This window comes from Sturnira hondurensis, unplaced genomic scaffold, assembly GCF_014824575.4.
Source record: "Sturnira hondurensis isolate 20B ecotype Veracruz unplaced genomic scaffold, ASM1482457v3 Scaffold0002597, whole genome shotgun sequence".
Lineage (NCBI taxonomy): Eukaryota > Metazoa > Chordata > Mammalia > Chiroptera > Phyllostomidae > Sturnira > Sturnira hondurensis.
The window spans coordinates 2,742,924-2,767,718 of NW_028075228.1; positions in this window are offsets into that span (position 1 = coordinate 2,742,924).

A 24,795-nucleotide genomic window follows, 5' to 3' on the forward strand; every position below is an offset into this window, starting at 1 on the left:
ATTAGAGTCTAGCCTGCGCCCTCTGGTGGCCATGCTGAGAATTGGCTGTGGATGGGAGGCAGCCTAGTAACTTGGGAGGGTGGGAATGCACCCTTGATCTTTGTGTATTTTGCCCTTGATCCTGGTATGTTTTGCCGATGGAGCGGATAAGCTTTGCTAATGGATTGGCTGGCGGTGGGAGCAGGAGAGGAGATACCTGAGAACCTGAAGTTTCATTTGCTGAGGTGGGGAAGGTGCGGAAGGAGCTGGTCCTGTGCTGGCCAGTGCAGAGCAGCCAGGGGCTGTTAGTACTTCCAGTCTCAGTGGAAGGGAGGGGTCAGCGCTGGAGGTGTTACCAGCTGGCTTGCTTTAGAGCGCAGGGGCTGGGGCGATCACCTGGGGAGTGGCGAAGACAGATTGGGATGGGGTGGGGAGGGGCGCCTGCTGTGGGTGCACCCGCCTGAGGGCTCCAGGTCATCCAGGACACCAGCAAGTGGGACGGTGGCTCCCACCAGCAGTCCTGGATGCAGAGACACACGCTGTGCACAGAGACCCGTTTTGCTGGAATGCAGAGACCGTGACTGGTTACTGAACGATACTCTCTGTTCCCACACAACTGAGTAAGTGCTACAGCAGTAAGGTCTGATGTCACAAAGGCCTGGTGACATTTAGCAGCATGACCTACGAGTGGTACGCTCTTGGCTTGGTTATGTCACTTCCCTGGGCCTTACTCTTTACATCTGAGAAATGGGGCATTGGGTTTCCATGAGGATCCCGTGAGATGTGAATCAAGCGCTTTGCAAGGCCCTGGAGGGCCAGTAGCCCCCTTCACCCTCCCCCTGCTTCCTTCCCCTCCTCCTTTCCCCTTCACCCCTTTCTCCTCTCCCATTTCCTCCCCTTCTTCCTCCTGCCCTGCCCCCCACCCCAGCCCCTTTCTTCTCCTTTCTCTTCTCCCTCCCCTTCTCCCCCTGTCTCTTCTCCTGGCCATCTTTCCGTCATCAGTGACCATGGACTGGAGTTGCTCTCTACAGCCCAGGAGGCCCGGCTTTGGGACCCGCGGTCTGAGTGCTCTGGGCTCGGACCAAGAGGGCCGTCCCTGTGCTGAGTCGTGGGGGGGCTTGCACTCCTGCCAGCGGGAGCTGCCTCTCTGCCTGCCCTGGGGGCTCAGGGCACAGGCCTCGAATTTGCTGTTTTACTCCACACTTCTTGTTGGGGTCTGGGAAGGGTTGTTATTTTACTAAGATTTGAGAGCACTGGGTACGAGTGGAGGGAACACTCTGTAGTTGGCCTCCCTCTGCCCGGAGCTGCCTTCTTGGGCACCTCTGCCATTGGAGGAAGCCCCCGTCCATCACACCCCCTCTCGTGGATGGGGCCCACCTGAAGTGCTAAGGAGTTAGACACTGGCCGTCACCTTCTCCCAAGGAACCTAGGACAGGGGCAATAATCACAGGAGCGAGTGCATGGGAGTCACTCATGGGAGTCACCGTGTGTCTGAACAGATCCTCCTCGGGCCTGCCCTTGACTCCTCCCATAGCCTCCTCCATCCTCAGATACCGAACAGAGATGGAATGTAAGCCGTGAGTATGACTTAAAGTTTTGCAGAGGCAAAGAAAAAGAAGAACATGAAAAATTAATTGTAATAGCACACTGCATTCAACTTAGTTTGTGTGAAACACCCTTGCAGCCTGTGCCGCTGGCCACATTCCAAGGGCTCACTGCCCACGACGGCTGCCTCACTACACAGGGCAGCTCTGGGGCTGCCCGTCATGCGGGCTGGGGATGCGTGGTGACTAGACGGTCTGAACACCCTGGATTCAAGCCCAGCTGAATCTCTCACTAATAGTGTGGCCCGGGTCTCGTCTCCTAAGTGTCTTTACATCACTCCGCCCAGTGGTAAGCTGGGCCTACAAATAGCCACATCTTATGGCTTGGGGAAGGGCTAGCTGATGTGGTACATGTGAAGTATCTGTGGTGTAAGAGACTGCCAGCCCGCGGGCTCCTCCTCTGCTCTGGGTCATTTCGAATGTGGCTTCTGAGCAGGAGGGTCTGGTTGAATGGCCGTGTCCAATCTGCGCCTGGCTCTCATCTGTGAAGCCGGGGGAATGACTCTGCTCGGAAGGTTGCCGTGGTGATTAAATGAGTTAATAATTATAGAGCAGTTTCAATGGCGCCTGTGGGCTATTGTAAGAAAACACTTGTTTAATAAAAGCAAAAACCTGTCACAGTAGAAATACACACAAACTAGGAATAGACGAAAACTATCTGAACATAATAACAGTCGTATGTGAAAAACCCAGTGAACATCATACTCAGGGGTGAAGGACTAGAGGCTCTCCCCCTAACATCCGGCATGGGACAAAGGTGCCCCTGTCACCAGTTCTGTTCATCAGAGTACCGGAAGTACTGGCCGGAGCAACTAAGCATGAAGGCGAAGTAAAAGGAATCCAAATCGTAAAGGAAGAAGTAAAGTGACCTCCATTTATAGATGATGTGATATTATATGTACAAAATCCTAAAGATCACACAAAAATATGTTAGAGTTAATAATTCAGCAAAGTAGCAGGATGCAAAGTCAGCACAGGAAAAGCATTTGCATTTCTGTTCATTAACAGGGAACAACCCACAAAAGGGAATTAGGAAAGCAACTCCATTTACAACAGCGTCACAGAATAAAATACTTCGGAATGAACCTGACCAGCGAGGTGAAAGACATGTATGCTGGAAACTGCAAATCACTGCTGACAGACATTAAAGAAGACAGCAGGAAGGGGAAGGACACCCCATGCTTGCAGATTGGAAGAGTTAATGTTGACAGGTTAAGAATCCTACTACCCAAAGTAACCTGCAGGTACAGCACTATCCCTATGAAAACCCCAATGATAATGTCTTGTGAAAAACAGAAAAACCCATGCTAAAACTCACATGGAATTTCAAGGGACGCTGAATAACTAAAACAATCTTTAAAAAGAATAAAGCTGATGGTGTCATACTTCTTGATTTCAAAACTGACTATAAACAGTGTGGTATTGGCATAAAGACCAACATGTAGACCAATGAACTAGAATAGAGGGCCCAGAAAAAAACCCTTGCACACATGATTAAACAATTCTTCAAGATCATTTAATGGGGAAAGGGTAGTCTTTTCAACAAATGATGCTGGGGAGACTGGATATTCACACACAAAAGAATGAAATTGGGCCCTTACCTAACACAATAAATAAAAATTAACTCAAAATAATTCTCGTATGTGCCCTGACTGGGGATCAAACTCGACCTTGGTGATGCTCCAACCAAGAGGGCTACCTTGTCAGGGCAAAATTAACTCAAAATGATCCAAAGATAGAAATGTTAGAGCTAAAACTATAAAACTCTTATAAGAAAACTTGGGGTAAAAACTTCATGATAATGGATTTGGCAACAATTTCTTGATAATGACACTAAAGACAGGCAACAAAAGAAAAATAAATTGGACTTCATGGAAATGTTAAAAAATCTCTTTATGAAAAGATACACTCAACAGAGTAAAAAGGCAATCTACATAATGGTAGAAAATATTTGCAAATCATGTATCTGGTAAGAGATTGATATCCAGATATATAGAGAAGCCCTAAAACTCAATAACAAAAAAAAAGAAAAATTGATTCAAAAGTGGGTGAAGGACTCGAATAGACATTTCTCCAAAGAAGATAAAAGATAACAGATGGACAATAAGCACACACACAAATACTCAACATAAGGGAAATGCAAATCAAATCCACAATGGGATACCACCTCACCCATTAGAATGTGACATATGTATATATCCTCTGGTGAGCAGGCCCTCACTAGGTGAGTGTTCTAGGAACCCATTGTATCAGAGTACCTACCAGCTGGTGTTGTTGTGAGAGGCTGAGTTCAGCTTCAGTGAATGCTTTTTTGAAGACTCACTTCATTTGCTCATATCATGATGGGTGATTTACAAGTGCACCTGCCCATACTATGCTGAGTGTTCAGCAGTTTTGGCCCCAAAACAGCATGACCCCCATGCCTCACTCTCCCTATTCACTGGATCTTACCCTGGGCAGCTTTTCCACCCTCCCCCACCTGCACCCTGTGGCTGACGAAAGTCCTCAAAGGGAAATGTTTGGCTGATGTGGAAGAGGTAAAACAAAAAACAGCAGAAGCACTAAAAAGCATCAAAATTGATGAGTTCAAGAACTGTTTTGAACAGTGGGAAAAAGTTTCAATAGGTGCATGGTGTTAAATGGTGAGCACTTTGAAGGTGACCTAAGTTTAAACAAGTGAGAATAAACACACAATTTTTATAAGCCCATTTTTTGTATATGTACCTATACATGTAACACACACACAAAATAACAGATGTGGAGAAATTGGAACACTTGTGCATTGCTGATGGAAGGTGAATGGTGCAGCCTCTGTGGAAAACAGTCTGACAGTTCCTCAAAAAATTTGGAAAATAGAATTACCACATGACCCAGCAATTCCACTCCTGGGTGCACACTCAAAAGAACTGAAAGCAGAGCTTCCGAGGCTATTTGCACGGCCATGTTCATGGCAGCATTACTCACAATCTCTCAAGTGCTAGAGAAACCCAAGTTCCCACGGACAGATGAACGGATAGAGCCGGTGTCTAGATATCCAATGGACTCTAGTTCAGTCTTAACGAGGAAGGAAATTCTGCTACAGCGTGGATGACCCTCGAGGACATTATACAAATGAAATGAGCCAGACACAGGAAGACAGGTGTTATACGATGCCACTTAGGTCTTGTTCCCAGGACAGTGAAATGTCTGTACAGAGACAGGGAGAAGAATGGTGGTCGCCAGGAGCTGGAGCAGGGCGAGGAATGTCCATTAGTGTTTAAGGGGGACAGAGCCTCAGCTGGGGAAGAGGAGACAGTCCTGGAGGCAGATGGGGGTGAGAGTAGCCCGTCATGCATTTATTTAATGCCTCTGAACTGTACACTTCGCATGGTTAATATGGTAAATTTTCGTGTATGTTACCCCAATTAAAAACATGAAAAGAAATAACTGAGTCGTTGGCAGTTGTCATGGGTGGGAATCACTTGCGCTGTGTGCTCCTGGCCGTCCTCGGCTGTGAGTGCCGTGTGCTGTGCTCTCGTTGGCGGAGTCGGCCAGTCTTTGGGATGGGGGGATTCTGTTGGCTTGTGTTCTACATGTTTTACAAGGTGCCTACTATGTGCTAGGGGACATCCTAGCCCCTCATGTGCCTCCAACACCCAGTGTGAGGCCTCTTAATTGGCTTCAGATGTAGCTGAAGTCTTCCCGAGAAACTTAATGATCTGAGGCGATGAGCTGTGTCACTCTCAATATGTGTGTAATGCTTTGTCCACGGGCACCAATCAGTGGTGACAGGAATTCCAGGGGAGCGCTAATGATGTGTGTGTTTGCTGCAGTCCTCGGCGCCTGACCCTTAGGTGCTAGGTCTGTCTGGGGCCACGTGAAATGTTTTGCATCACTTGCAAGAAAGCAAAGAGAGATGCTGTTTTTCCTCAGGAAAAGGAGAGGCGTTTCACAGCCAAACCTTGTTCTACTGTGGAACGTTGGTCAGTGACTGTGGGAAGCAAACACATGGAAATTTCTACTTCTTTTAAAGGAAGGAGTCAGGCTTGTCAAAACCAGAACGAGTATTCTGTTCCTCCATTTGCTAATGCATCCGTCAATCCAATCATCCGCCCTCTCATCGACTCATCCATTCATTCTTCTGTTCATCTATCCATCCTCCCGTCCATCGAATCTTCTCACCGTTCACCTACCCATAACCCATTCATTCATCCTTTCATTTACTTACACATCTACTGTCTCCCCATTCATCACTCCATCCCACCATCCAGCCACCACCCACCACCCCACTCATTCATCTTTCCATCCATCCATCCATGAATTCTTCCATCCATCCACCTACTCACCCGTTCAGCCAATTACCCTTCATCCACCCACCCACCTGTCCATCACAGGCTGAGGCCCACTCTGTTTGGCCAGCCCTGGGGTCAATGTGTGCATCCAGCCATCTGGGAATGACCAGTGACTTCACCTTTCTGAGCTTATATTTCTTCACCTGTCACCAATAGTCACCAAATGAGACCGTTTTGGTGACACATGAAGCCCAAAGCTTGGCCCAGAGCAAGCAAGTGTTTACTACATGTAAGCCACAGCTATCATCAATAATAATAATAATAATAATAACTCTGAGATAGGTACTGTTGTCCCCTCACTGTACAGAGGAGGAAACTGAGGCAGAGCACTGCAGCTCTGTGCATCTCGAAACACAGATGTGAGATGCACAGCAGCCTGGCTGGGCCGGCCCCTGGAACTGCCCCTGTTGCCTGAGTCAGCGGGGCTCCTACACCTGTGGGGGGTCCCTTAGGGCCGAGGTGCCAAGGGCTTGTGAAGGGGGAAGCCAAGGGCTCTAATGTTCTGCCTCTGGGAACAACGAACAGATTAAAAACAAAAAAGATTTCCATTTCATCATTGATTTTCATTTTGCCATTTATTTTCTGTAAATAGCTTCCTTCCTTCCTACTCCCTTTAAATCCTCTTGAACGAAGTTTGCTTGTGGTCCCAATCTTCTCTCTTGTTTCTGACCTTCCAGGTGACAGAGAAGCTGATTTTGACCTTGGTCTGGCACAGATTGACCCTGTGTGTTTAGTCCCAAATTCTCCCTTCTTAAGTAAAATTTAAGACCATCTCTGATGACCTGCAGAACTAACATTCGGCTTTGATTCTCGGTTGAGTTTCTGAAATGCATAGATGAGGGCCGAGCCTGCTAATGCGCTGAAATAATCACCCTTGGCGAGAGGCAGGTGTTAACGCCTCAGGTGTTCGCCTGCCAGGTGCCTTTCGGTTGGTGGGAAACGCAGGGTCAACCTCTCTGTTCGTTTGCTCTCAACTTGCAGGTTTCCCATTATTTTCAGGAGTTGCTGGTGCTGTCATTCGTCCAAATTGATGGCAGTCACTAGATGATGGGCCAGAGGAAGGTGTGGGTGCCCCATCTGTGCTCCCAAGTGGTGTCCTTGGGAACAGACTTAGACACCTCGTGGCAGCCAGCCTCCGTGATGCCCAGTGGCCCCACTGCTGGGATCCACACCCCTGTGTAGTCTCCTCTGTCACTGCACCAGGGTTGGCCTGTGTGACGAACAGAATCTGCAGAAGTTAAGCTATGTCACTTCCAAGATTAGGCCATACACGTTACTGCAGCTTCCAAGCTGGTGTGTATCTCTCTCTCTCTCTTTCTGCCTCTCTCTGTCTCTTACCGTCTCTCTGTGTGTCTGTCTCCATCTCTTTGTCTGTCTGTCTCTGTTTCTCCCTTTCTGCTTCTCCGTCTTCTCTTTCTCTCTCGTATCTTTTGCTCTGAAGAAGTCAGCTGCGATGTTGTGAGCCGACCTACGTAGAGGTAACACAGTGAGGAGCTGAAGCCTCAACACCCATGTGAGTGACTCAGGAGTGAGTCCTCTGTCCCCAGTAGGACCTTTGAATGACCACAGCCCTGGCCGTCAACTTGATTGATTTTTCCTGCAGGAAATATCTTAAATCGAGCGAGAGCTGGAGACGTTCACTGACATACCTCCGACCCAGTGGATGGGAAAATGATCACTTACATGCTCTGACGTGTAAGAAGATTGTAACAAGAAATGAGCTAGGGAGACTTTGCTACAGTTATTAATGGATATATGGGAATGTTTTCTATGATAGAAAATAGAGGAGGGAAGTGGACTGGTATTTTTCAAGTGCCAATAAAAATGATAGTTACTGTTCATTGTTTCCTACTTGTCATATGCTCCACAGACTTTTTTATACGCATGACATTAATTCATTCTGCGTTTAACAGCTGAGGAAACTGAGGCTCAGAGAGGTGCAGTGACTTGCCCAAGGTCACACAGCTATGCAGCAAGTGAGTGTGGGCTCAGCCCAGGGTTGTCTCCTTGCGAGAGGGCGAATAGTGAATGGATTACACGTAGAAGGGACAGAATCTCAGAGCTTGAAGGCACCAAGGTTCTATAGACTGTGGTCATGTTCTCAAAAAAAAAAAAGTGTAAACTTGAGACATACAGACTGGCAAGCTATTTTTTCCCAGATGTGTGAACTTACAAGAAAATTTTTAAAAATATTCAGATTGAATCATATTTAAGGATGCATTTCATAAATAGCTTATTTTAAAAAGAAGAGAATTCCATGAAGGAAAACCAAAAATTGTGCAGAAATATTTCTACCTATTGATGCCAGTCAATGCCAGATCCGAGTAGTGGGAAATTGGGTCGACCCGGACGAGCGAGTGTCACGGGTACGAGTCCCAGGGAGCCGTGGCGTCGAAGCTTCGGCTGCCCCTTCCTCAGGCGGTACAGCCTGGGAGGCTTCAGCTCCTGCTGTTCCTGTGTTGGTTAGAGTTTTGCTCCATGTTATTTTGTATTGGTTTCAAGTGTGCTGCATAGTGGTTAGCTAACCATATACTTTACAAAGTGCCCCCCCCCCCAATTTCCAGGCCCCACCTGGGCCCGTACATAGTTATTACAATATTGTTGGCTATATTCCCTATGCTGTATCATATTTTGCCATGTATCAAGTGCTCCACTGTGTCGTGTGCACCCATGTTTTTGGCCCAAACTTTCAGGAAAAACATCTTTGGTCTTAATTCAAATTTTATTTATTTGTATTTAGAAACAAAACCAATGATCGTATTCCAGGGCATTATTTTGCATACGGGTATCGTCACTGTTTTCCAGAGTTACACTTTCAATGCATAAGCATAAATAAATGAATTAGAAACATTTGTCCTGGCGGGTGTGGCTCAGTGAATGGAGCGCTGGCCTGCGAACTGAAAGGTCGCCGGTTCGATTCCCAGTCAGGGCATCAGGCTGGGTTGTGGGCCAGGTCCCCAGTTGGGGGCACGTGAGAGGAAACCAATCAATGTATCTCTCCCACATTGATGTTTCTCTCCCCCCTTTTCTTCCTCCCTTCCCCTCTTTCTGAAAATAAACGAATAAAATCTTTAAAAAATTTTCATAGATACAGAATTAGTACTACCCATGTATAATGCACATCCTTATTTCTCCCTTAAAAATTTGGACCAAAAAGTGTGCATTGTACGTGGCAAAACACGGTACCTTACATTCCAGTTACTGTCTGTCCTGCTCACTCCCTCCACCTGCTCCACCCAGTGCCTCAACCCCGCTCCCTACGGCAACTATCAGTCTGTTCCTTGTATCCGTGAGTCTGCTTCCACTGCGCTTGTTCATTTGGTTTGTTTTTTCAGATGCCATGTGTACGTGAAATCATACGGCATTTGTCTTTCTCTGTCTGACGTACTTAACTTAGCATAAAACCCTCTAGATCCATGCTGTTGCAAATGGTAAGTTTTTGTTCCTTTTGGTGGCCGAGTCATACGTATTCCGTTGTATGTGCACCACAGCCGTTTCCCCACGTGTGTACTGATGGGCACTCCGGCTGCTCCCATCGCTCGGCTATTGTCAATAATGCTGCCACGGACATCGGGATGCATATTCTTTTGAATTAGCGTTTTAGGATTCGTTGGGTATATATCCGGAAGTGGATGGAGTCTCTGGGTCATGAGCCAGTTGCATATCAAATTTTTGTAAGAACCTCTGTGCCATTTTCCACAGTGGCTGCCCCAATCTGCATTCCCACCAACAGTGCCTGAGGGTTCCCCATTCTCCACATTCTTGCCAACACTTGCTGTTTGTTGGACTTTTTAAAAAAGTTTTCGTTTGTAATAACTTTAGATTTATTGAAAAGTTCCAATAAAAAGTGCAGACTTTTCCAGGTACCTGGTACCCAAGTGTCCCTTAATGTGTCTTATAAAATCACGGCATTTGCTAAAGCTAAGAAACCAACATTGCTATTAATTGAATTTCAGATGGTATTTGGACTTCACCAGTTTTCCACTGATGTCCTTTTCCTATTAGGGGATCCAGTTGAGGACACCACAGTGCGTTTCTCATACTCCTTTTGAGTGAACCTGAATTTGTTTTTAAAATCTTGGACTCCAGAGCTGAAGCTTTTCTGGCTCATCAGGAATCCACTCAGCACTTCTTGCATTTGAAGCCTGTTTCCTCCCGTGGGGTGGAGGTCTCAGTGGGTAGACACATTTTATCTGCTGGGCCGGCTCTGATCTCTTCATGGTCTGCCTGGGGCTGTGTGTCAGAACAAGAGCAAGATCACATCTGGGTTCTGTGATCGACTAGCAATGTCTGTCCTGGGTGTGGGAGTAGAGAAATGTGATGTGTGCGGGGTACCTGCCATCTGGCACCAGAATGTTTCACAGTGAGCATCGATCTGGCACTCCGTGTCCAGAAAGAGGATCTGTATCTGAATGTGGATATGAAATGGGGTGTTTCCACCATGATAACCACACACAGCCATAGGGTGGTGGTGGTGGTGATGGTATAAAAGTAACTAGGTAGCATGTTATTGCTGCCTAGGTACAATAACCTAGGCAGTATGAGTGCTTCATATGTTCTAGGCGCTGTATGAACTGTGCCCCATGAACATTGCGCTTGCTCCTTACAACGGCCCCGTGAGACAGGGTGCGGTTGTCATCCCTGTTTTACAGGTGACAAAACTAAGACGAGCAAGCTGAGGGACTTTTTCTAGTTCCCACAGCTGGTGAGTCTCCTTGCAGGGGTGCCCGCGTTCGGGGAGGGCTGGCTTTGCCAAGCGCTAGCTGCTTGGTGGCTCTCCGCCCCAGCCCTGTGTCGCATCCCCTTTCTCCAGATGCGCTCTTCATCACCCGATAAGCAACCGTGTTGAGCGCCGGCCACCGCAGCCTTCTGTGGGGTCTTTTCACAGGGGTTTGGAGCAAGAGCAGGACGGAGCGCAATTCCCAGAGGACACAGGGAGGGAGGGCCACGCGCCTGCACGGCCAAGAGAATTTCTGCTGGATTCAGTTCAGAAATTGTCCTTAAATGGGTAGTGTTTATCTGTGCCAGTGGTGCAAGTTAAAATTTGGTTTCAAAGGAAAAATGGCCATCCCTTTCAAGGTACGCCTTCGAGTATTACAAGAATGGGTTTTCAGGTAAAATTCTCGGTAGTCAGGGCCCTACTGACCTGTGAAACCCGTCTGCCTGAGTCCTTTCCCAGCCCCTCATGCCAGCCAGACGGGCCCACCGGTTTTCATTTCCTTCCTCCTTCCTTTGCTCCCCTCACTCTCCTGCCAGGAGAGGCTCCCCACCTCCATTTCACCCTCTCAGTCTCTCTTCTTGTGGATGCTGCTCTCTGGGCCCTGTCTCGTCCTTCCCTGTACCATCTCCAGCCTGGAAGTCTTTGAAATGTGGCAACGGGTTTTAAAGTTCTCACTGCTCAGCCTAGCACTAGGGGTAGAGGTCGGGTAGCAAGGTTCTTTTTTTTTAAATCCTCACCTGAGGACATATTTTCATTGCTTTTAGAGAGAGGGAGGAAGGGAGGGAAAGAGAGAAACATCGATGTGAAAGAGAAATATCTATCAGTTGCCTTCTTGTACATGCCCCAACTGGGGATCAAACCTTCAACCTGGGTATGTGCCTGGACCATGAATCAAGACTGTGACCTTTCAGTTTATGAGACGACCCTCCAACCCACTGAGCCACACCAGCCAGGGCAGTTCTTTTTTACTTTTTAAAAGACTGTATTTATTTATTTTTAGAGAGAGAGAAAAGGAGGGAGAAAGCGAGGGAAAGAAACATCAATGTGACGGAGAAACATCGATCAGTTGCCTCTTGTACACTTTCTGATCAGGATGAAACTGAAATCCAGGCATGTGCCCTGACCGGGAATTGAACCGGCAACCTTTAGATTTGCAGGACAATGCCCAACCAACTGAGCCACATGGGTCATGGTGGAATAGGAAGGTTCTCAGAAAATGAGCAGGTCTGTAGCTGAGAGGAGTCTTGTATCTTCCAGCTACTTCTTCAGGATTGCAGGAGCTCCAGACAGTATCTGTGGCCAGAGAACGATTAAAAACACCCCACGTTTATTATACTCTTGCTGCACTGAGTGATGAACAGAAAACATCTTATTTCACTCACTGTAATCCTCCAGGTGGAGTGTTTTATCCCCTTTTATAGAGGTCATGGAAACTAAAATTCTTGCCCAGAGCCCCAAAGCCCCAGGTATTGTTGCTGATACTCAAACCCAGCAGCACCTAGAATGCAAGGATCATCAGGGCTAAAGAGGATGGTGGGCCCAGGACTGCGGAGCCTGGGGCAAACTCCTCCCCACCCCACCCCACTTGGTCCCTCACTGCCCAGTGCAGGCTGCTGCGTGCTGAGCTCCTGTCTACCTTTTCTGCTTGGCCTGAGAGCTGCAGCTCCAAGTCACGGAGCTAGCCTACTCCCTCAAATGCTATTATGAAGACTGAATAAAAGTCCGTTACCTAGAGCTTTGCAGAAATCTTTAAGTGTATTAAGATTTATTTTTTAAAATATTTTTATTGATTTGATATTACAGTTTTCCTAATTTATCCCCTTTTATTCCCCCCTGCCCTGCACCCCCAACCCTCCAGCATTCCCCCCGCCCTTTAGTTCTTGCTCCTGGGTTGTGCCTATAAGTTCTTTGAATTCTCTGTTTTCTATACCATTTTTGATCTCTCCCCAACTATTTTATGCCTACTAATTATGCTTCTTCCTGGTACCTTTTCCCCCCATTTCCCCCTTCCCCTTCCCCACTGAAATCCCTCCACGTGATGTCCATGTCTCTGATTCTGCTCCTATTCTAGTTGTTTGTTTAGTTTTTGTTTTTATCGTTTTTCTTTTCTTTTAGAGTCACTTGTTGATAGTTGTGAGTATGTTGTCATTTTATTGTTCATATTTTTTATCTTCTTTTTCTTAGATAGGTCCCTTTAACATTTCACATAATGATAGCTTGGTGATGATGAACTCCTTGAACCTGACCTTATCTGGGATGCACTCTATCTGTCCTTCCATTCTAAATGAAAGCTTTGCTGGATAGAGTAACCTGGGATGTAGGTCCTTGCCTTTCATGACTTCAAATACTTCTTTCCAGCCCCTACTTGCCTGCAAGGTTTCTTTCGAGAAATCAGCTGATAGTCTTGTGGGAACTGCCTCCTTTTCTCTTGCTGCTTTTAGGATTCTCTCCTTATCTTTAATCCTGGGTAACTTAATGATGATGTGCCTTGGTGTGTTCCTCTCTGGGTCCAACTTCTTTGGGACTGCGGGCTTCCTGGACTTCCTAGAAGTCTAGTTCCTTCACCAGATTGGGGAAGTTTTTCTTCATTACTTGTTCAAATAGGATTTCAATTTCTTGCTGTTATTGTTCTCCTACTGGCACCCCTATAATTCAGATATTGAAATGTTTCAGGCTGTCCCAGAGATTTGTAAGTCTCTCTTCACTTTTTTGAATTCTTGTTTCTTCATTCTGATCCGGTTGAATGTTTATTTCTTCTTTTTGTTACAGATTGTTGCCTTGAGTCCTGGTTTCCTTCCTGTCACTGTTGGCTCCCTGAATATTTTGCTTTATTTCATTTTGGGTATCTTTCATTTTTTTTTCCGACCAAGCTCAATCAGTTCTGTGAGCATTTTGATTACTGGGGCTTTAAATTCTCCATCAGATAGGTTGGCTATCTCCTCATCGCTTAGCTCTGTTTCTGAAGTTTTGCACTGTTCTTTCATTTGGGCCGTATTTCTTTGTCTTGGTGCACTGGTCTGGGTGTTCTGGTTGACTTTCTCTTTAATTTCTTGGTTGTTGGAGTTCTATGCAGTTTGATTTTCTGGCATTTCTCGTTGTTTATTGATTGTAGATTGGTTGTCATTCTCTTTCTGGTTGTTCGAGGAAGCGAAGGGTTTCCTCCTACACCTCCATCTTGGCCAGAACTAAGTGAACTGAGATGATCCCACCCAACAGCAGTGCTGTGAACATTATAAGAGGTAAAAAATTGTGTAAATTGTTAAATCCACAAGTTAGTTGGTCTTTGAACAAACTGATTCTTTGGGGCAAGGGGCACGAGGCTATTTGACTCAGTCAGGGCTACTGCTAAGCCCAGGCAGTGGGTGACCGGGACGCGATTCTGTCGGGGACTTTCTGAGGAAGTATGTGGTGTGAACCACTGACCATTGTAGACAGAGGGGTGAGTGTCTGTCCACTGGCACTCAACTCCTGTTGGTGAAGGGCAGTCCCACAAGGTGATACGTTGTTGGAACTTTTATGATGAAATGGGCTCCCGGGGGCTTCCCAGGGGACGGTGACAGAGCAACTGGACAGAAAGCAGGACCTGCGCAGCGTAGTGAGCAGGGTGCCGTTGGCACGCGCCTGCGCACAGCCGGTTGCTGCAGAAGTTGCTGGAGAAAAATGGTGGGCTCAGAGAACGGCCTGCAGGGCATGGACTGTTCCACAGGTCAGCCTCCCAGATCTACCAGCCCTTCCCCAGACGTGCCCCAGGCTCTCCCACTGCCCCTTTGCCCAAGTGGTTCCTCTTTCTAAGTCAGGTCACAGTTCTCCCAGGCAAAATGGAAAACGGGTAATTCGTTTGACCAACATCCTACTTAAAGAGCTTTCCATGAGCTGTATTTACTGCCCTTAGCATAGGATTCTGGCACAAAGTCTAATGAAAGTTGTTATTCCACTCACAATAATGTTATCTAATGTTAGATTTATTAGGTTCACAGTGTTATTTATGTGTCAAGGGCAGGTTGGAGAATGTTTGCTGGCTGGTTTGCTGTAGAATTTGTGTGTGGTTTATGCATTCATCTCAAACCAGCCAGACTTCTTGGGCTCCTCCCAAGGTCAAACACAGAAGTCCAAGTGCTCATCACAAGATAAATGGGAATTACAGATGTTGGGGGATTAAAACATTCCTTTTTTTTCAACCTAGGCTGTTGTGGTTCTCTTTGTCCCCTTCTCTAGGTAAGTTTATTTTTCCTGACTGCTGTTGCTAACTAAACTCTGCCTGCCTCATTTGCAAGTGCCAGAGAGGGGGACTGAGTTTCTGGAGGTGGACCTGACAGTGTCACAAAGCAGGGCTTGAGGACACAGTGCTGGTCGGCACTGAATCCACTTCCCTGTGAACTCCGTCCAGGGAATCTACATTCAGCTTTTGGGTTCTCTGCGTTGGAAGGACTTTTAACTCTGTTGTATAATAAATGTGATACGTGCTGCTGAACATGTCATTCACTCATTCATGCAACAATTATTTCCCAAGCACTCACTGCATGTCAGGGCTGGGCTCGATATTGCACAGATGGGATCTCCTTTAGCGCCCTGAGGTAGGCGGGCCCCTCATTTCACAGGTGTGGTTGGTTTGGTCAAAGAGATGGAGAAACAACTTCCTCTAACCCCTACCTTTGGGTTACTTTTCTCATGCATTTCACTTACACATATGTTACACACGCTACAAGACATTGTTTATACATATACATATTTAAAGATTTTACTTATTTATCTTTAGAGGGGAAGGGAAGGAGAGAAGGAGAGAAATATCAATGTATGGTTGCCTCTCGTGAGTCCCCTGCTGGGAACTGGCCTACAACCCAGGCGTGTGCCCTGACTGGGAATCAAACCGCGATCGTGTGGTTCGTAGGCCCACGCTCAATCCACTGAGCTACACCAGCCAGGGCTGTTTTAATATTTTATTAAATAGTCAATGATGTTTTATTTGCTGTCCTAAGGTTTAGAATATGTATCTTTAATTTTTCACAGACTACCTTCAAATAATAGATTACTTCACGTGTAGTGTAAGAAGTTCGTCATAGCAGACTCCTGAGATCTCTGCTGCCTTTTGTGCTACTGTTGTTATACATTACTTTTACCTAGTCTATAAATCCACAGTCTTTTGCTTCCATTTTTGCATTGGAACTCAATATTTTAGAGTGATTAAAATGCCTTTTATACTTACCACCATTTAAATGATTTCCAGAGCTCTTGATTTTTTTGGTGTAGATCCAAGTTTCCGTCTTATTTCATTCTTCTTCTGCCTAAAAAACTTACCTGCTCTGGCCAGTGTCTCAGTTGGTTGGAGCACTGTCTTATACACCAAAAGGTCATGGGTTCAATTCCTGGTCGGGGCACATACCTAGGTTGTGGGTTTGGTCCCTGGTCAGGCACACACGGGAGGCAACTTATTGATGTTTCTCTTTCTCACTTCTTTCCTCTTTCTCTAGAATCAACAAATATATTGTCAAAAAAAAAGCTTAAAAACACTTTAATGTCTTGTAGCACAGATCTGCTGGTAAGTAATCATCTCTGATTTTGTGTTTTTTTTTCTGAAAATTAAAAGAAATTGCTCTCATTTATGAATGATATTTTTTCCTGGGTGTAGAAGTCTGTGTTGACATTTATTATTTCTCTCAACACTTTAAAGATGACACTTCATTGTCCTCTGGATTATATAGTTTCTGACGGGAATTCTGCTGTCATTTTTGTATTTGTTTCTTAATTTCCTTGGCTGCCATTAAGATTTTTCTTTCTCTTTTTGTCTTTCAGTGTTTTGAATATGATCTGTTTTATAAACAAATAATCCTTTTGGGGGTTCTGTGGTCTTTTTGGATTTGTGACTTGATACCTTTCATTGGTTTTGTAAAATTGTCAGCCATTATCTCCTCAAAATAGATCTATCTCTCTTTCCCCCTGGGATTTTAATGACATGCATCTTAGATTATTTATACTGCCTCAAGTGTTTTTAAAACTCCTCATGGTTGTCATCATCACCATTGTCCTCTTTCCCTCTCTCCTCCTCCTCTTTTTCCCTTCTCCAAATTCAGAAAGTCTAGTTCACACCCAGGAGACAGATTCCATCTATCTGGCACTGTCGCCAGGGCGTGTGGCCCTTCCCAGGGCCCTGGGCAGTGTGAGGAGGGAGTGGCAGAGGCAAAGAGGCCTTCTCACTGCATCGCTGGTACAGTAAGTAGGTCTCATTTATCTGGTGTTTTTTCTTTCATTGCTTGTGCTTTTGGTGCCATATCTAAGAATCCACTGGAGATTCTAATGACGTGAAGATTTACCTCTGTTTTTCTTTTAAGAGCTTAAAGTTTTAGTTCTTATATTCAGCTCCCTGAGTTAATTTTGTGCATGGTGTGAGGTAGGGCTCCAACTTTATTCTTTTGCATGTGAACAAGCTTTGATTTCCTTGTTCAGAGAATATTTGACTATCATGTGGAGAACAGAATGTAGGGGCAAGAAGGAAAGAGGGTAACTAATTTCCCACTGTTGTGTGCTCATCGGTCTCTAACAAAAAATTTGCCAAAATGCTAACTAATAAAGTTGACGAAATGGTTTAGAAAGCACCACACTACAGCCATTATGGTAGTAATTTAATTCAGACAAGAATCAGTAGTAGATGCTAAAACCAGCGGGTGAAGCCTTCTTTTCTTTCTTCCTCCCTTCCTTTCTCTCTCATTCTCTCTTTCTCTGTTCCCTCCCTCCCTTCCTTCCTTGCTTTTGAAAAATTTTTTGAGTTTCTTTGAGCCAAACCGATGACATATGCCAAGGAGCAAGATCTCAAATGCTCCCGAAGGCTTTTTGAGTAACATAATACTTACATGGTCTCAAAGAACCTCCCCACAAGAAAGTCATTACAAAGGGAAAGAGTGAACTTTACAGCGCAGACACCTGGCAGACGCCATCTTCATCAAGAGTCACATCATCACTAATGGACAAATGGACTTCATGGGCCTCCTGATCCTGCAGACTGGGGACACGTCACTTTCTGGACACCTGCTCAGAATGCATAGCCTTAATCTAATCACGACTTCATATCAGACAAGCCCAAAGTGAAGGACGTTCTAGGTAAGAACTGGCCCAAGAAGGGCCAGAAAGACTGAGGAATGTTCCAGATGAGAGGGGCGTAAGAGCCATGACAATGGAATGCAATGGGTGGTCTGGGGCTCTCTTTGCTGTCAAGGACGTCATCAGGACAGTTGGTGAAATCTGAGTACGGTCTGCGGAATAGACAGTGTCATCATCGCAGTGGGTTTCCTGATTTTGAGGTATTGCACTGAGTGTTGTTGTTGAGAAAGAGAATGTCCTTGTTTTCAGGAGGCACACGTTGAAGTACTTAGGGACTAAAGGGTCATTTTGTTTGCACGACAACGTACTTTTAAATGCCTCCCACAAACAATGTACAGGGGAAAAAATAATAAGGCACATATGGGAAAATGTTAACATGAGAGGTATCCACGTTAAGGGTATATGGGGATTTTTATACTATCCTGAACTTTACTGCAAATGCAAAATTGTCAAAATAAAAACTCTAAATAAAAAAGAAAGAATATTCTGCCTTAAATACGATATATTTGAGAACTGTAGTTCGTGTCACGACAGGTTGTTTGATTCATTGGCGGTCGCCCGCACGCTGCCTTGCTGCCAAGCCTCTCTCTCGTCACTCCCACCCCAGCGTGGTGGCGCGACCCTCAGAGCTGTTTGCACACCAAATGACCACCCCCATGTTGCACCCCTGCCCATGGGCCTCATTTTGCTGCACTTGGGACATGCTGCCTCTTCTGAGTTACTGATAGAAACAGCTAGACTCTGGGTTATGTCCAGGGTGTCACATAATCCTTAGTCTTCCTGTCGACCCTCCCCTTATCTCCGTTCAACAGACGAGAAAACCCAGGCTCAGAGGGGTGATATCTGAGCCAAGCTGTGAGAGTGGGCCTGTCCAGCTCCGAGGTTGCGCAGTCTGCCTCCTTCTCCTGTGCGTCCCATTCTCTTGCTGGCTTGTTATCGTCCATCCTCCCTGCGTCAGTCCTTTGAGGATAGGGCCCTTGTTATGTTCTGTGATGTGTTTTGAGAATCTGGCTCAGTGCCCACCCTGTGATAGGAGCTCAGTAAATATTTCCTGGATGAAATGCCATCACAAGTCTTAGCCCACTTAATACATGGGCATTGGGGTTAAACATTGGCTCACATTCTTGTCTTGCCACTGAGAAGCTGTGTGATGTTAGATAAGTTAACGAACCTCTCTGGAACAATTTCCGAATCCATAAAATGCATATTCTACTCCTACCTCATAAGAGTTCTGGTGAAGATCTAAAGATACACGCACATAAAGTACTTACTGCAGAAACTGGCGTGGTGTAGATGCGCAGCCTATATTTAATGATCGAATGAATGAACCAAAGTTTCAAGGGGCCTCTGTCTCTAGGGGACCCCACTCTGCCTCTGTTTATTGGAAGCTGTGTGAAGGGACTTACCTAGACCCATAACTTACCGTAACAAATGACAAGGGACTATTATCTATGTATTTATTTGTGTGTGTCCGTGTCTTCAGTCCTGTGTAAGTGCTGGACCTTCGTGGACCCTCCCTGCCTTGCTCAGGCTGTACCCCTCCAACGCCTGCAGCTGTGGTTCCCGCAGGCAGGCTCTTTTGCTGATTGGCTCATCTCATTTCACTTCATGACATATTTATTGGGGCTCACCTTTCTGCCAGGCAGGTCCTGGGTTGGGCACCAATCACCCGTCTGTCCCGACACTCTCTGCCCCATGCCCAGGCCCGCCCGCCCCCCCCGCCCCGCCCCGCCCCGCCCTGGCCGGTGGACCGGACTGCCTGTCCTGGTTGGGGCCCTCCAAGGGCCTAGGGGGGCACTGCACCCTCCAGCCCAGGGGTCTCTTTGGTGCCTGACTTTTGGGACATATTGTTATGCAGCCCCGTGAGCCCACGTTGTCGCAGCTCCTCAAGCAGCTAAGTGAGACCAGGGAGGACAATCCAGCCTCCTCTTTTCATGAACATCTTTTCATGGTCCGCATGGTTTCCTCTCCTAATTGGGACTAAAGAGGCTGAAGTGCACAAGGACACCAGGCGGAACGCCAGCCATCCCGCGTCTGCTGGCCAGAAGGTGGCGCTGTCCCACATTTAATGGAGCCGGAGGTGAGGGCGAGAAGTCAGTTTTCCCCGCAAAATACTACTTTACGATCAAGGCGAAAGCCAAGGGCATTTGGACCAGTTATCTGAAAGAAAAAAAATTCTGAAAATAAACGAGTTAAAGTTTTCATTCAGTTTGAGTTCTGTTTGCTCGAGCACCCATCCTAGAAGTTAGAAGAGATTTTTTTTTTTAAAGCTCTGCCTGGAAATCTGCAGGGAAGGCCGGAGAGGCTGAGAACCCAGTACTGCTTTTGTGAGTAACTGAGAAGGTGGGCTCTGGGTCGCTCCCGGCCTCTGCGCCCCGGGGGAAGTTACGGAGCCCTCGGGACCCCGGCCTCCTGGTCTGCGCGGCGGACGGAGTCGGCCGAGCCCGCGGGCTGCTGGGAGGTCGGGGCGCGCGCGCGCGTCCGGCGCCGAGCCGCGGGCCTGCGGGGCGAAGCACCTGCCGTGGCTGGCGGCGCCTGCGTGCCGGCGGGGTTGGAGGGGCTGGGCGCCGCTGGGCGGGGACGGGGGCCAGTTCCTCCTCGTGGTCCCAGGGAGGTCAGATTCGCGGGCGTCTCCGCTGCGGGGAGACCGGTGTGCCAAGTTGAACGCCCCCACCCCGCCGCTCGGGCCGCGCAGCGGGGCCATCTTTCTGCGGGTTCAGGCCCACCGCCGAGGCAGCTCGGCAGACGGGCGTCTGTTCTGCCGGGCGACGCGCCCTAGGCGACGCGGCCTAGGCACTGGCGGAGGTGACCATTAGGATGTCTCCCAGAGAGGACACGGGGAAGGGCGTTTCGAGCGGACAGCGCGGCCCAGGCAGACGCGTGGAGCCGGGGAGGTTTCGGCCGCGGCAGAGGGTGGGCCAGTTTGGAGGGAGGGACGGTGGTGCGGTGGGCTCTCGTGAGTGCGGGGACCCGGCTCCAGGCCCCTCGGTGCTGGGTGGGGCCTGCGGCAGGGACTGGCAGACCAGAGCAGAGGGGCCCGTGGAGCCGGGGACGAAACGGAGTAGAAACCGAAGCTGCGGGAAGGGCGCGGCGGAGGCCCCAGTAGCTGTCCTCGGAGCGCGAAGACTGCAGCAGGAGCTGCACGAAGGGGAGGAGCGCTCCGGTTCAGTGCCCCTCGAGCTCCTCCGAGGCATTTCCTTCTCAGGGCTCGGGGCCTCTGCCCCTCTCTCCCGACGCGTAGCCCGCTCCTCACCCAGGGAAACGCCTGGACGTGCCGGCCTCGGCGTGGGTCTCGGGACCCAGAGAACACGCAGGTCGCTGCAGGAGGGGCCCGTGGCCCGTCCTGCGGGCCTCCCCGCTCCGGTGTCCTCGGTCCCCACCGGCCGCGGGCTGTGTGTCCAAGCCCCTTTTGAATCTCTAGGTTTTCTGCGGAGGGCCACCTACATTATTTCTAAGACTGTCGTCTGAACTCAGTAAACAAACGCCAGAGAACTCAAGGGTCACTGTGACTTATGGTCATCCTGTCACTTCTGCCCAGAATGTGAGTCAGCACACGTGGTCGCTGTTCCAAGGGGCTCCTTCACCCTGAACCCGGCCAAGCCTCGGGCCCCTCCTGGGCTGGGTCTTTGCACTCGGGCCTGTGGCTTTCTGTGGAGGGGCCGGCGTCAGCCGCGGCCAGGTTTGATTTTCTTGATTTACTGTTACGGGGACAGCGCCAGGGGTGCTTGGGCTCCAGCCCGGGGACATCATGGCTGCCTTTCTCTGTCCAGATGGGGACAGGCAGGAAGCCATGGGCGGAAGCACCCTCGAATGTAAATGTCCTGAGGTGAAGAAAGGGGCCGGGCGACCCTGTCCCTAATCACGGGGTCGTCTCAGCCCTGCGCTGGGAGGGGAGGCCGGGCCCAGCATCGGCCCCACAGAAGAACATTTTGGTTTTCACACTCGACACTGAGAAGCCATTAAATGGAAAGGAAACCTGTGCCCCTTCCCTCCGCAGCCAGGCCGGCCGCCGTCCCCAGGCACCTCACAGTGCCGCTTTTGTTCGGCGTGCGGAGTGTAAAATTGGAGTGGCAGATCGTCGGTGCGTACATTTCAAATTTCCTGGCTTTCATCAGCTGCGCCACTCAAATGACAATATTTAATCCCAAATGTTTCCTTCCCTTCCCCTCCCCCTCCCATTTCATGAAAGAGGGGGCTCCCCTACCCCTTATTTGCAAAGTAGGCTTCGTCTCTATTTCCTCAACCATAATGAAAAGTATATTTATGATTTTTCTTTCATGTATTTGCAATTACACAAAACCCTCCTGCACATATTAAGGGGCCTTCCTTAGTAGAACTTGACTTCCTGGGATTTAGTTTTATGTAAGTATCACTTTGCTCATTTCTCCATTCACACAGACCATTTTAGAAGGAAGAGTCATATACATTTTACTCCTAGGGATCTGGTTTCAGAGTGAAAATTCCATGCCGTTTTAATATATGTACCTGCCCACGTGTATACACACATTTACGTATATGAAAATCTCCTGGTGGTTCTAGCCCCGGTGCTGGCTGGGATGAGGGAGGGTTTCAGGCTTGAACTGTGGGGGAAGATGGCAGTCCCAGGCCACCAAGGGTCCACAGAAATCAGGAATGTCCTTCTCTGTGCCTCTCAAGGACCTTTAAGGACTCTTGAGTTATTCTCCAGCATGCATGTGTGTGTGTGTGGGGGGGCAGTAATGTGTGACATGGACGTGCAGGACACTTGTGTTCCTGACGTGTATTCCACCGGCAGGCATGCCCCTTTCGGCTGAAACTAGCTGCCACATCCACAGTTATAGCCGTGGGCAGGGGCTCCTGGGAGAGAGTGCCAAAGGCAGTGGACTTCTGGGGTAGCCCTTGATTACTTCTTATGGACAAGGGCTAAATAAAAAAAATATTGGTGAGCCTAAAAGATATCATCTAGTGGATGAAAGTGAGGCTCTCAGGAAATTCCCCCAACTTTGGGATACCACGCGAGGACACAGGCTCTCATTATTAAGTCGTGACTCTGATCCTTGGGAGTTGGGCTCAAGCCCAGCTCTGCCACACGCAGGCTCTGTGGCTGAAGGGAGCCTCCTTACGCTCTCTGAGCCTGGTGTGTAGAAGCGGGAAGATGGGGCTGGAGCTGTCTCCCAGGCACCCTGGAATGATTGCTTTCCAGTATCTAAGAGCTGTCCGCGGTGCCCTGCCCAGCCTGTAGGAAGCCCTAAAATGAGATTTCTGTGTTGTCAGGGCCAGGCTGAGGACAGTGGGGTTTCCAGCTGCAAAAGTCAAGGTGGTGTCCGCCCTCAGGTGCCAGCCCTGCACTTGCACAACCCTGAGAGTGAGGGCCACCTCAGGTGGTGCTCCCTGGGCACCTGCTCCCCGGCCCCAGGCCCTCCTTTTACCCAGATGCATGTCTCGCCAGCTTCTCCAGGTGAGGGGTCATGTACCTCACAGGGACTACAAACCCACGCAAGCCCTCCCAGGTAGTGTGAGCTCTGGAAGTCGGTGACTGCCCCTTATTCATCTCATGCAATTGCATACAGCACTCTGAATACAGTAGGTGCTACATAAGTGCTTACAAATGTAAATTGAATAGTGGGGCTATGTGGTTAGTTTGGGGGAGGAGTAGGCCTCAGAAGACAGCTGTATGTCCAGGCTGGGGGTGCCCCACATCTCAGAAGCACACACCCCATATCATCAGTGGGCAGGTGGCTGAGTGCAGGTCTCCCCTGTCTTTTGAAATAAATGCTCCACACAGTGTCACAGCTTCTCATGGGACTTCTCCATTGGTGTCTTTTTAAGGGTCATTTAGAGCAAGTATCACTTCCTCTTCTCTAAAACCTCCCAGCTGCCTACAAAACCCCCTGGACAAGATCACGGAATTCATCAAAGAGGCCAAGGCCCCAACAAGGGGGTGTTTGGGGAGGTGGAGGAGGCAGATTAGGACCCCGCACACCTGGGAAAGCTGTCATGCATGGTAGACTTGGGGATGGAGTTAATGGGGAGATGCTTCAAGATTAAGCTGGGGTGTTCACGTCAGGGCAAGACTACAGAATAGGTCCTCACAGGACAATCCCTACAGCCCAGGGGCCGCGGGTTCCCAGGAGAAGTGGGCAATTAATAATGGATGTCTTGGGGCCATGTCTTGGGGATCAAAACTGGCAGTTTTGATCATCCGGGCTGATGCGGTGCCGTGAGCGTGGGGTGTGGCTGTGGGGAGTGAGTGTTCGGGGGGTTGGCAAGTCCGTATGTGCCGACTGAATAACGGGTCTCTCTGTGGTTGGCTCTGCAGTTGCTGGGACATCTGTTCAGCTTTTGACCAACAGCCAGCGGGAGGTCTCCCTGCCTGATCCCCAAAGATAGTCTCACCTACCGCTCAGGAAAGAGACAGGGAGACCTCTAAAGCAAACAAACAGAAAACCCGGCTTCAAACGCCGCTGCTGTCCTGGGGGAGGTTTCTTTTCCACCTTTAATTTGGGGATTAATTTGTTTCAGAAGTTCCTTGGCTGCACTGTGTGTGTGTGTGTGTGCGCACGCACAAGTGTGTGCATGTGCACACGCGTGAGTGCGTGTGAGCCTATGTATAAGAAATATCAGGAAGGAAGTGTGTCATGTTTCTCTGAAACTAATTACCTTCCTGAATTTCCTTTCTGCATCTTGAGAGTAGCCCTAGCTTGGGGCACCTGTCACCTCTACAGTCTTCCTTGCAGAGGCTTTGAAAAAATGAGGGGGACTTGGGTTACCCTGGACACTCATCCCTATAGTGGCTCCTTGCCAGGAGTGTCCTCACCTGTGTATTTTGAGTTTTATTCACCCAAAGCGATTATCTTGGTGAACACAAATACAGAGGCAAAGGCTGGGAGTTCTCTGAGTCCTACCTTCAGCCCCTTTTTATGAGTGAGTCGCTCAGACATAATAGCCCACTGTTCAGGTCGCTCCATTGGTCCCTGCGGCTGCAGGTGGGGAGTCAACCCTGTGCCACTTTCTCCTCTGGATTTATTAATTTTAATTTCAGGTTATGAGTCACCAAAGGCTCTCTTTAAAAAATGATGCTTGAATTCTC